Source organism: Heliconius melpomene, chromosome 16 (assembly GCF_056956725.1).
Source record: "Heliconius melpomene rosina isolate 202511_hmr_F chromosome 16, ASM5695672v1, whole genome shotgun sequence".
Taxonomy (NCBI): domain Eukaryota; kingdom Metazoa; phylum Arthropoda; class Insecta; order Lepidoptera; family Nymphalidae; genus Heliconius; species Heliconius melpomene.
In genome coordinates, this window is record NC_140404.1 from 2,654,423 (window position 1) to 2,667,648 (window position 13,226).

The following is a 13,226-nucleotide window of genomic DNA, read 5'->3' on the forward strand; positions in this document are numbered from 1 at the left end:
AGGGCTGAAAGAGAGGTGCTTAACTTAAAGAAGAAAATAGCCTCGATAAATATTCATAAATTGGAAATCGATAATAAAGTATAGAGAGAGGAACGAGGCTCGATTTTGAAATAAATGTATATTTTTGATAGCTTCGTATTTTGTCCGCACAAAGGTCGGCAAAGGGAACCTAGTGGCGATATTCTTTACTTCTCAATGTTCACCCGATTTTCGAAGCATTGAAATTCAAATAGAAAATAGAAATTTAAAAAAAACTCCCCGAGTGTGAATCGCACTCGTTAAATGTCAACTTTGTGGAGTAGGAGCACAACTGTAAACGTGACAGGTAGTAAGTTCGATTCCCATTCGAGAAAATGAATAACACGAAAAGCCTTCATAATTCGGCCGATATTTCGGAGCGGAGTGTCTTAACACTAGGCCTCTGCTTATTCCACATATAAAAATATTGTACATATTGTAACTACTAATTTAAATCACTATATCACTCTCTTTTCTACGTTTTATCTATAGGCACATTTAATCCAAGTATCGTATCCTATAAAGGCGCATTGTATTATAGGTTGGCAGTTTTCCTAACGTCATTCTGGACCATCTGGGACATATCGGCTTTTAGAACAAAATATTTAACGACTCTCTTAGAAGTTAGAACATGTCAATGTGTTTCTATGTTATAAAATATAAACTTAGAGGTCGTTGTGGCGTATTGGTACTAATGTGCGAGTGTGGATGGGACGGTTGTGTGTTTGATTCCCTTTGGGGGTATGAAATATTAAGCACTAAAAGTATTACATATTTCCATTTTCTCGCTTTGGTAAATTTGCAAAGCGTGGCATTGGGCTCAGCACTGAACAAGCAATGCCTCGAGAATTCAATGGAAACTGGGGAACGGTATGCGTAAAGTGACTTAATGGGAACAAAGTATCTTAACACTAGGTTCCCAGGTTTCCTCTGTATTCTCTGCTATGTGCTGGATAGAGCGTAAAGCTAAAAAAAACCTATAACTGACTTCTTTAATATAATTTTAATTGGTATGTTAGAAAATATAATAAAAAAAATTACCCGAATACCAAACATTATGTTGAGTGGCCAAACTCAAAGCCGCACTTAATGAAAATGAAAATAATTAATTCCCCTAAAATCCCCGGGGATAGTAACCACAATAAAATGAATACATATTTTTAAAAAAACTGACGAAATTATTTATATATTAATTTTACTTTAATAATTTATTAATCTTTATATAAAATCGAAAGGTCACTCACTCATCACGAAATCTCAGAAACTACATGTGCTAGGAATCTGAAAATTTGCATAGGAGTTACTTATAGGACGTAGGTGCTCGCTAAGACGGGAATTTGCAATACTATCGACTCCTAAGGGGATGATATAAGGGTTGAAAGTTTGTATGGAAAAAAATTCAAATCGTCGCCGATTTTTATAAGATTTGAAATTTAGACTCTTAAAAATATTTCATTGAACACGTTTATTAGGATTCACCCCTAAGGGTGTAAATAAGCGGGCGAAGCTGCGCGCATCTGCTAGTTGCAATATAAATTAAAGTACCTAAATATTTTTTGGTGAAAAGCCAAATCCTGAAAACCCTACCATACACATATAAAGGAAAACTATAAATAACAAAAAAAAAGTAACAAAATATGTCACAATATACACAAAATTACAACATTCCATCGTTCCCAGGTAATTCACAAATAAAACAAATAAACGCAAAGCCTCAGAATGCGTACAAAATCTATATCAACTTACTAAGCCGGGATATAAATAGGGTAAGAAAAAACTACCCCCGGCAAATCCTTTATTGCGCATACAAATAAGGACCCCGGGCGGCGACCGCAAGGGTTAAAATTTGATCCCTATAGAAGTAAATAGTATTCAGCAAAAACAAAACCCTACATCTATGTGGTTGTTATATTTTGTACACACAGTAGTGGGGTTTGGTTGTTTTTACTTTAAAGAGGTTGACGTAAAATGTAATGCTCTTAGTGATTATCATTTAATTTCATTTTATTAATATGTTGAATTGGTAAATGTTTGTATAGCTTAATAAGCTGGTATTAAATACAATGTCAGTATATTATAGTTTATAAAAAGTGAATAATATTTTTTTAACATTAAGATATATCCCGCACATAACAGGGTAGGCACTGGGAACCTGGGACCCTAATGATAAGACACTCTATTCTTATTAAGACACTTCCGTTCTCTACTTTCCACTGAATAATTTTGAGTAATTTAAATTTTACCTGGAAATGACAAAAATGTACGCATATATATATGTATGTATTCAAACTGCATTTTTTAAATAAAAATCTATCTCTATTTTTATCACCTTTCACGTCAATTATTATTTTTTTAAAAATAAGTCATTAAAAGTAAAGCACATAGTTTATGGTACATTAGACCGAGCCCGAGCTTTAACGTGTGCTTTGAGTTATGAGTGTGATACGCGAGTCATTACCAGTTTATGACGCGAGGTTCTTCTTCCATAATAGTATTATAGCTCACAAAGGTTTCATTAGTTTTTAAATTTTAAGATATTTTAACGTCGTTAACTTCAATCATAATTAAATCTGTATTAATTGTTATTCCTGTAGTTATAGTTCTTGAGAAAAAGAGTCTTGATATAAAGATTGACGAACAGACAGACATACTGACATGCATATATAGAGACACACAGACGGATAACAAAAAAATCTTATAAGAATTCCGTTTTCTTATGGAACCCTAAAAAAGAAAATGAAACATATTTTTTTATGAAATTATAGTCTTTTCTTAATCACGTCAAGGAATTACCACACAGAATAATAAAAATATCATATTCATGGATAAAGCCCGTTCTTGGAGAACAGGTGCCTTAAGGGGAATGGAGTCTAGTGTAGTGTTAACACTAGGTTCCCAGGTTCCCCTGCCTGCTATATGCACAATACAGAGAGAACCTAAAAATATAAAGCTTACATATTTTATTATGTAATATCACATATCACGGCCGAGCTTTTAAACACACCATATATCACAATTTGCTTGTCAAAAGACAAAGGTGCTCGAGCTATGAATTAATTCCCCATCGACGTGCTCCCGAAATACGGTGAATATAAACGGGCGATATTATACACTTTACGATCCAGTTGTAAACTTTATAAGCTTTAAATACTTGTTAAGCATTTTTTTTTATTTTCAGTGCTTTTTTTATGTAGCATGTATACCTTACATGGCAGGGTAGGCAGAGGGAGCCTTATGTTAAGACATTCCGGTTCCCATATTCCGTTAAATTCTGGAGATATTGCGTGTTGATTAGCAGTACTAAACGCTGCGCTTTGCCTCGACACCAGAGCGAAGAAATGGAAATATAAACGTAAATATAAAAACTAAATATAAATAAACATAAAAAATTCTCTTCCTCGATCGGGGATCGAATCCAGAACCGTCGCGGTATATATATACGAGCACATATATTATACAGAATACAAAAAAATCTAGGACTTCCATAGTACATAATAAGTTCCCAGGATCTGTGTCAAAAGTTCATAATACCGTGAAACGTTTTCTGGCGAACACAGGGAATCGTTCTCATCAAAACTTTTGACAGCGATTACTTAAGTCAATTTTTGTTAAGTACTTTGTGAATATTATGTTTAGAATATATATACATATATTTTTTTTTGTTTTAACTGTTATTCAAATAGATATAATATTAATTATGGGTATTATTATAGTCGCTGTGCTAACAATGCAAAGGGCGGCGTTAAGTTCCTGCACTCAACACGCAATGTCTCCAGAATTCGGCAAAAAGTTGGGAACGAAAGTGTTTTAATGCGAACGAAGTGTATTAATGCTAGGTTTCCAGGTTCCCTCTGCCTTTACCTTGGTATTTTAGAAAAATTCCTGGGGCTGGTAGATAAATGGCGCTACGTTTAGTTTTACTTTTCGATGTTTCAAAAATTGGGCGGTAGTAGAGTGGCGAGTGGCTTGAGTGCTTTAGATATACAATATCTCAACATAAGGGTTCCGTCTACCTACATTGGGTTGCCAGAAAAGTATAACGATGCATTTTTTTTGCTTCATTATACGTATTTTGTCTTTAGGTACCTATGTACATATATGGGGCGTAAGGTATATTGACTAACTGAAATAACATCCTTATTACTCGCTATCATACTTTGTTTTCCATCTTTACGCTGTATTCCGCATATAGCAGTGTAGGCTGAGGTAACTTAGTGTTAAAGCACTCCGTCCTCTTGGTTATACCGAATTTTCAAAACATTACGCGTTGAGCTCAACGTCGCTTTGCCTTATGACCAGAGCGAAGAAATGAAAATCGAACCCATAATCGACACTACGGCTTTATACTTATATCAAAATATTATTTCTAAAAACATTACTTCAAAATAACGGCGTTTCAAAGCAGCTAGGTACTAACTTCACGTAACTTCCGTTACACTTCTAGTTTCATATACCCCCGATCGTACTTGACATGGTGAAAGGTAAATTAACTTTCATCGTTTAAATGACTTTCAAGAGGCACCAGTTTATAGTATTTTCGAAGTCAAATTTCACCCAACAGTTTTATTGAAAAAGTTTTAGAGCATAAAAATGCTATATGCAGCAGTTTCTGAATTGTTTTATGTAGTGTAGCGCTCGATAGTTAACATATATGTGAAATGAAAAAAAAATCGTAAAGTTTAAATTTAAGTTTATTTTATTTTTTTAATATTATGAGTTTATTCTTTGGTGTATTTTTAACATATATGTCTTATAGTATAGTGGTATAGTAGGTAACGGTTGTCATTTGAAATCTCTCTCGAGAAAACATATAAGTTATATTTCTTCGCGCAAACCGAGACAGTAGGCTGTCACCCCACACTCGATAAATTAATGTGGAAAGCGAAGAACATAGGACACCAAAAACTAAATTTAAAAGAACATTTGGAACTTTAAACCATCAAGCTGGCAGGCACATCTCATTTTTACAAAATAATGCTTGAATTTAGGAAACTTTTATTTAGAACAATATTTTATTACCTCGTAAGCCTTATAACTGAAATAATATAATAATAACTAAAATAATATTTGTTGGGGCAAGTCACAGTACACATATATACATACATATGTATATGTCTATTAACATTGTAGTAGGTTTTCCGACACCACATATCTGTAATACGACTGTTGAACACAAAAGCGATAAGAGTCGATGAAGGGAAAAATTCCCTTTATTTTCTTACAAAATAAAAATAAGCCTGAGGTTGGAACACCTACAGTTATTATAAACATCTACAATACAAAGAAATATATTTGTACTTTTTAGAAAACATAATTTTTTGTTGGGCGGTTTCCAAGAGGCGCAGGTTCGAATCCCGCCAAGTTAAAAAAATATATGTTTTCTAAATAGTATTTTTTCCCAAATTAAGTTATGTAAAGCGAAACTAGTGGTTAAACAATCTATTCCTTATATTTCATCTAATTTCCAAGATATTAAGTGTTAAAAAAGGAAATGAAAATGTTTCATTCTCTCAAGTGGGAATCGAATACACAACTATCGTTTTATCATTGAGACTTTTTGTATTGTATGTGTAATATAACTTACTTTTTGTTATCGAAGTGGGTGCTCTGTAAGCTTTACACGTTTAAGAGGAATATATTTGTTATTTAGGAAGATCTCGGCTTACACATGTTTTATATTATTGTTTTTTTTGTACATATATTTTTTATTTTTTTATTTTCACATTTTTTTATTATCATGGTAAACGCAACGATGTTAGATTTTTTTTCGCAACAATGTTAGAATAATTAAATTTAACTAAACGAGACTATTCTAAGATTTTATTAACTTTTTACTGTCTCCTGCATATAAGAGGGTAGGCAGAGGAAATTTTGTGTTAAGATACTTCAGTTCCCACAGTCGGTCTATTTTTAAGGAACCAGAGCGTAGAAATTAAAATGTGTCATTCCCACGACACAGAATCAAACTGGCAACGGTTGCGTAAACAGTTGGACTATGTGCCGCTGCGCCATGACTGCTCCATTATTAACATTAAATTATATTACATTTAAATAATAAAACGCATATATATGATCATCGAGAATAATTTAATATTAATGCAATATTTAATTGTGAGATCCAAATAATAAGTGAATAATCAGGCAATTTGCCTCGAAGTGATAAAGCGGACCGTAAAATGACAAATCCTGCTCAAATAGCCAATATCGGTGATGGGCTATCTGTAGTGCCTACTCCGTACCCTGTACCCTCGGACATAAAAATATATTGAAATACCACACAAAACGATTCGATCACAAACAATTTATTTATATCCTCACCCATATATTTGTGAAGCTTCTCGTATCAATTTGGTTAGGACTATACTCGTACTTAATTAAATGTATTTGTTTAAGTTTTTAAATATTATTGAATAAAATTTTGAAACTGCGCCTCTTGGAAAACTATGACGAAATTTTTATACGCTTTATTTATTTGTGTAATTTTTGTTTATTTTTTTATATTTGCACGAATCTAATGAAGTTAATGGGGTAGGTTGAAACAATTTAAATAAATCGGTGTCCTCTTTCTATTTCCCACCCGTTTGTGGAAAATAGAAAGAGGACAATAAATAATTAGATTCGAAAATAAAAAAATCAGGTGAGTTTTTTAATAAAGCCTCGTCCCGTGTGTAGCAAACTGGCAAAAGAGTTCTTGTGTGAAAACTTACATGTAGAAAGCAGAAACCCGAGTTTCCTATTTTTGATATTGTAATATGCCTTTATCTAAATATATTCTTTAACAGGAGAAACTCTTAGTCTATAGAGTTGTATTCAGTAGCTACTTTATAAAAAAATTCTGTAATATATTTCTATACAAAGCATTTGGTAAAAGGCATATTTGACAATGTGAATTTAAAAAAAAATAAAGCTATGAAATTTAAGCTTTAAAGCTTAAGCTTTAAGAAATTGAAGCTAAACAAATTACGAAATATCAAATATAAAATTTTACAAAAGAAATAAATCAATGAAAAATGCGTAGTATTAACATTTATATTGATAGAAAAAAGGTGAAATATTCCCACACCGTCGTCGGCCATTGTTCGTTCTGTTGTGGGCGGAGTGATGGACGATATTACACCCATAGGTTTTTGTGCAGCTAATTCTGGAACCTTTGTGTAATAGCTATACGATCAGAGCAAAAGGAAAGGAGTTTTTGCTTATATTAAAAAAAAATCCTTTTATTCCCGTCTATCAATCTGTGATCTACGGAAAAGAGTTGAGAAATGAATTTAAATATTATAAGAAGGAAACTATATTTTCTCACAGGTATTGGTTTTCTAATTTACAGTCACTTAATATAAGTAAAACAGTAAAATATTGCTAGAAATTCGTCAGATAATTAACAATTATATATTACTTTCCCAATTAAATAGTAATTTCTAATACACTTGCATTACTCTTAAATATTCGTTTTCAAATGTCACCAAGTCAACATTATAAAAAATATTGAATTTTTTAGCTCCTCGCTTCGTTCCGCTCATAACAGGGTAGGCAGAGGGAACCTAGTGATAAAACACTCCATTCCATATTTTCCGCCGAATTCTGGAGACATTGCATGTTGAGTCAACACACCTCGAATGCGCCGGATTTCCAACTTTAGTACTTCTAACTTCTACTTATTGTTATTTCTATCTAAAATTAACTTTAATGCTACTTAAATAACAATTACCAAAAGTTTCTTGTTGAATAAACAAACACCCGCTGCGTCGAGATATTACAATAAAAATATATTAATTCGACTACGTAATTGCTATTTACGACGGTGAGTGTATGGAAAAAATTAAAAGTTGTCGTTTCATAAAATTTCACACCGTTCGTTGTTACATTCGCCTGGCACTTCAATAGGTGTATGTAAATTGCCTTCGCCGTATTTATAACAGTTTAACCCTCACAGGTTTTAATAAACTAATGAGTTGCTATATTTGTTATTGTACCTAAATTTGTTTTTTGTAATTTTTTTTTAAATGTTGGAATAATAAAAAAATGTGTTAAGTTTTTATTAAATACATATTTCTATTATATTATGATGATATATTATATTCAATAGTTATTTGAATAGTTTCCTCGACATTGATCGCGGCGTATGTTGCCAGGGTTTGACTTCCTACCAGCACTTCTTTGGGTGTCAGTGATATCTTCCTCAAGGACAGATATAGCAAGGCACTTCAGCATACAAAAGTAGCTAAAAGACACTACAGTTTTCTTAGAAGAAAACTATAATTTCAGAAAGAGAATTTCAGTCTTAATTATAAAAGAAAACATATTGACATCTACGTAAACATTTACGTAATCATTTACACACTTTTTACTATGCAAGTAGGACGTAGGAGAGATATTAACTCAACGAAGCGTATAAAAGAGCGAGCCTCGAGTACCCCACAGCAAATATGACTGAATAAAATATTAATAAATAATGTTTGTGAGGTAACGAACGCTCTTTGTATAATTATATACAAAAGTTTTAACTTTACGATTGCTGACTTTAAATATGTTCTAATGTGAAATTTAGTTTAAAAATTGTATTTTTTTAAATGTAAAACATTTTAATATTTTTCATATTTACTCGTATGTAGGTATATTTTATTTTAGGGTTCCGTAAAGACCATTTATCTCCAGATCGCGTGAAGGCGAGGTATAAAACAGTAATTAATAATAGAAACTAAGAAAAAATCTTCTAAGCCAACGTAATACATAATGAAAAGATATGAGCTTTTACATATAAAAACCATTGAAAAAAACATTATCATTAAACATTATCTTCCGGGAAAGAACGTTACATGCTACGTAAATAGTTTATGGGCAAGGCGTTTAGCGCAGCCAACCGTATTGGAGAGCGTACTTCACATATACTTAAAGAGTATTTATTTTCCACGTACGTCGCATCATGAATAACATTAGCTTTATAAGAAAACAATGTTTAAATATAAAGTTTAAAGATAAAATTTTAATAAAAAAATAAATAATATTCTTGGTTTCCTTCTAATTTATTCCAATGGATTTTTAAAGAAATGACATAGCAAAAGTGTAATTATTTATTTCACTTCACTTCACTTAATTATTTATTTCGTTTCACGCTAATAATAAAAACAATATAAATACGCATTACTTTACGAATTCATCTCCACAATAGGCGAGCTTACGTCTTGAAGACATTCATTCTCCCTTCAAAATTTTCAAAACACACTCCGTAGCGAACCCTGAGTGATGGTTTGACATTTATTTTCTAAATACATCACCCCATTGTTGGCTTCCTTTATGACAAAAGATAAATATTTCCGAGTATTTCGGAGTATTGTTAGAAAATGTCTTGGGAAAGGTTTAGGGGGTATATATACAGATAGATAGATAGATAGATAGATAAAAGACCGTTTAATCTTTTGTCGTTTCCTCGGATTTTAATCAAGTACAATTTCTGAGCGCACTTGTGTTGAGTTATAGTCGTAAATTGATTTTAAAGTATTATTAGAGATTATTTGAATTTCCCTCAAAACATTAAATCCGGAAGGGATTTAATAAATTCGTTATTTCTATAATATTTCTAATTCATAGTATTATATTAAACTAGCGGACGCGCGCAGCTTCGCTAGCTTATTTAGGGGTGAATTCTAATAAAGCACGAAACATGTGGTTAATGAAATATTTTTAAGAGTCTAAATTTCAAATTTTATAAAAATCGATGGCGATTTAAAGATTTTTCCATACAAACTTTCAACCCCTTATTTGCACCCTTAAGGGGTGAATTCTAGAAAACCATGAAACACATGTTCAATTAAATATTTTTAAAAGTCTACATTTCAAATTTTATAATAATCGGTGGCGTTTTAAAGATTTTTCCATACAAACTTTCAACCCCTCATTTGCACCCTTAGGGGGAGAATTCTAGAAAACGATGAAACACGTGTTCAATTAAATACTTTTAAAAATCTAAATATCAAATTTTAGAAAAATCGGTGCTGATTTAATTTTTTTTCCATACAAACGTTCAACCCTTATTTCACCCCTTTAGGGTTAAAATTTTTCAAAATCCCTTCTTAGTGGATGTCCAGATTATGAAAGTAAACATCTGTCCAAATTTAACGTTTCTACGCACAGCGGTTACGGCTGTGCGTGCGTCTTACCTCAGTCAGTGAGGACAAGTCCTTATATATATATAGATTAGAAAATAATTGATTGATCGATAGTATAATTTGACTGTGTTCTTATGCTTCTGCCAGCAGATTGGGAAATTATATTAATCATTTAGTAATTACCTATTCCTTCGACTGAGAATCAAACCTACAACAATTCAATACAAGTAACAAGCCAACACGTCGTCGTGAACTCATTTCTATATACATAAATACATACTATTTTATACAATCGTCATATTCATAGCCAAACAATAAAAATTTGACAAGAAAAATCTCTTAATATTAAGTGATTGAAGCAAACGCTCGCACCACTCTCTAATGTCAGCATTATTCTGAGTACATTTCTGTGTTCAAAGATTTTCGAGAGACTGCCGGAATTAACAAAGACTTTCGACTACTTACAAAAACTTCTCGGAATATCATCCGCTAAAGATAAGACGTACGTCCACTGGTGTTGGTGAAATATTGTCTACTAGATTACACTCATAGCTTTGTTTAAACGCCTTTACTATATTCGAACAATATGTAGTAAAATTAGTTATTTCATAGAAATACCTGTTATATTATATTTATCATATATATCTTCAGATATAAAATTCAAAAGAAAATCTATATTGTATTAATTTCCAATAAATCCCAAGATCAATCCTGAAAGCGTTACCAAAACTTGTTATAAACAAATTTATTTCATCTCGTTGTAATCTTAATGATTTTACATTGTTCAGTAGAAATTGGGCCGTTTCCCCAATTTTTTCGATGGCACAAACTCCCAATTGAGTTTCGTAAACCGTTTGAAATTTGACAGCACTTTACGATTAGATAAGAAAGTGGGTTCGATCTGATTGAAAACTTTCCGAACGATGTTTTTGTAAGGATCCTCTGAGCTGGGATCCTTAAAATAAGCGTAGTGAAGCGCATTAAGAACAGCCACAAATAACCTGCTCTGTTATCCTGTGGATTTGTAAATAGTTGAATGATTTTGAATTGGATCAACTCGCTTAGTTTCCTCTTAACGGTATTTATTTCTACTTACATGATATTTTCTTGGTTGAGCTCTCTTGTAAATGTGCTTGTCTTGTGTTAATTTAGATGTTAAGACACTGAGTCCTTACTCCTGACTTTTAATATTTCGCTTTTGTATTATTCATTTTAATGAAACAATTATAAACATGTGTAATAAATGAAAACAAGAAATTTAGATTTAAAGTAATATAATAATTTAATTTTTATTTTCATTTTCTCGTTCTGGTAACGTGGGAAAACACGAGGTTCAGCCATTCTTTCTCAGTCTCTCATCCACTTTGAGGACTTGAAAGATATAAAAAAATTAAACAAATAGAAATACTAGAAGCAATAAAATTCGTTCTATAAATAATTCACATTATACAAAATGATATAGCAAATATGGGCATAAGAAAATTAATGAAAGTAACATTTAACGGTTTAGCTGACTAGATTAGTCGAGAACACCAGAACGGGGCGTGATTAATCACCGGGGACTGCTGAGGTCGCTACTCGGGACGAACTACTTGTTACGATCGGTGTTTGAGAGTGAGCCATTAATTGTAGCTGAAAAAATTATAAATGTCGTATAGTGTTTTTAAATTTTGTCGTCGATTTGGAATCGGAAGTTGTAGGTTCGATTCCCACACGAGTAAATGTTATTTGCATGAATGGAATTAATGTCTATTGAATGTAATGCAGGATAGCTGCCAGCTATTGTAATAGATTGTACCATTGATTTTGAAAAGAGCAACTGTTGAGTTTCTTGCCGGCTCTTCTCAGCAGAACTGCCTTCCGAACCGGTGGTAGCTTTTTGTTCATATGTTTATTCGACGATTCAAAAGTGCTTATAATAATTGCCTATTTGAATAAAGAATATTTTGAATTGAATTGAATTGAATATTATTAAATAATTCATTATTTCTTTCTGGTAACGAGGCAAAGCGCGTTCCGCCACTCAACCGGCAATGGTTTCAAAATTCAAAAGAAAGTGGGGAACGGAAGTGTCTTAATGGGAATGAAGCCACGTCCAGGTTTCTTCTACTTATCCTGCCATAAGCTTGAAATATCGTGAAGCTAACAAAAATAATGTATAAAAGAATGTTAAAAATATTGATATATCGATATCTTCGTGAATACTTGGTGATTAGAACCAAAAAAATAAAACTTCAAAACATATATTGCCAACATTATATTGTCTAAGCAGAGATTCTCAAATAATTTTATTTACATCATCATGACATCAGGACATCGTGTAAGTAATTAAAATATGTTAATACTTTCATTTTAATCTTGATATCATAAAAAGCTACTTTTATTCAATTTATGTTGTATTAAATTCGATTTTCTCAGAAAAATTGTTATAAATATCTAGAGTGAGAGCTGCAAAAACAATGAGAACGTCTCAGGGCGGATTATGTGAACACTCGGATGTGCAGTGACTAATGATACGAACTGCTAACGTAGCCTCTTTAGGCAAATTTCTCAAGTGGGTATCCCATTTTTGTGGAATAAACAAGAAAGTTTTTTTTTATATTATATTCGTACTTAAAGAGGCCAGTTGTAGTGCAGGTGGTGTATTTAATATTTTTATTTTCTCGCTCTGGTAACGAGGTAAAGCGCCATCATCATGTGATGCTTCCAGAATTCGGCAGAAAGTGGAGAACAGAGTATCTTATACGAGGTTCCCTCTGCTTATCCTGCAATATGTGGAGTAGAGTTTGTGTCATGATTTAACTTAAGCAGTAATAAAACAGTCAACCAATATTCCCTACAAAAACTTTGTATTACAAAGGCTATTTTAGTTTACGTACGAGTACATTTAATTTATATGTCCACAATAGGAAAATATGCAAAAAAACATATGAAAATATTTGCAAATGAAACCTCATTCGTCAAAATCCGCAAACTTTTTATGTTGAAAGGTAAATTTATCATTACGAGCCCTACCTTCCGGCTGTCCTTTTCTTTGTAGATCGACCCATCATTTTCTGGGTCTTTTGACCAGAATATCTCACTGGATTTTCAATCTTATTT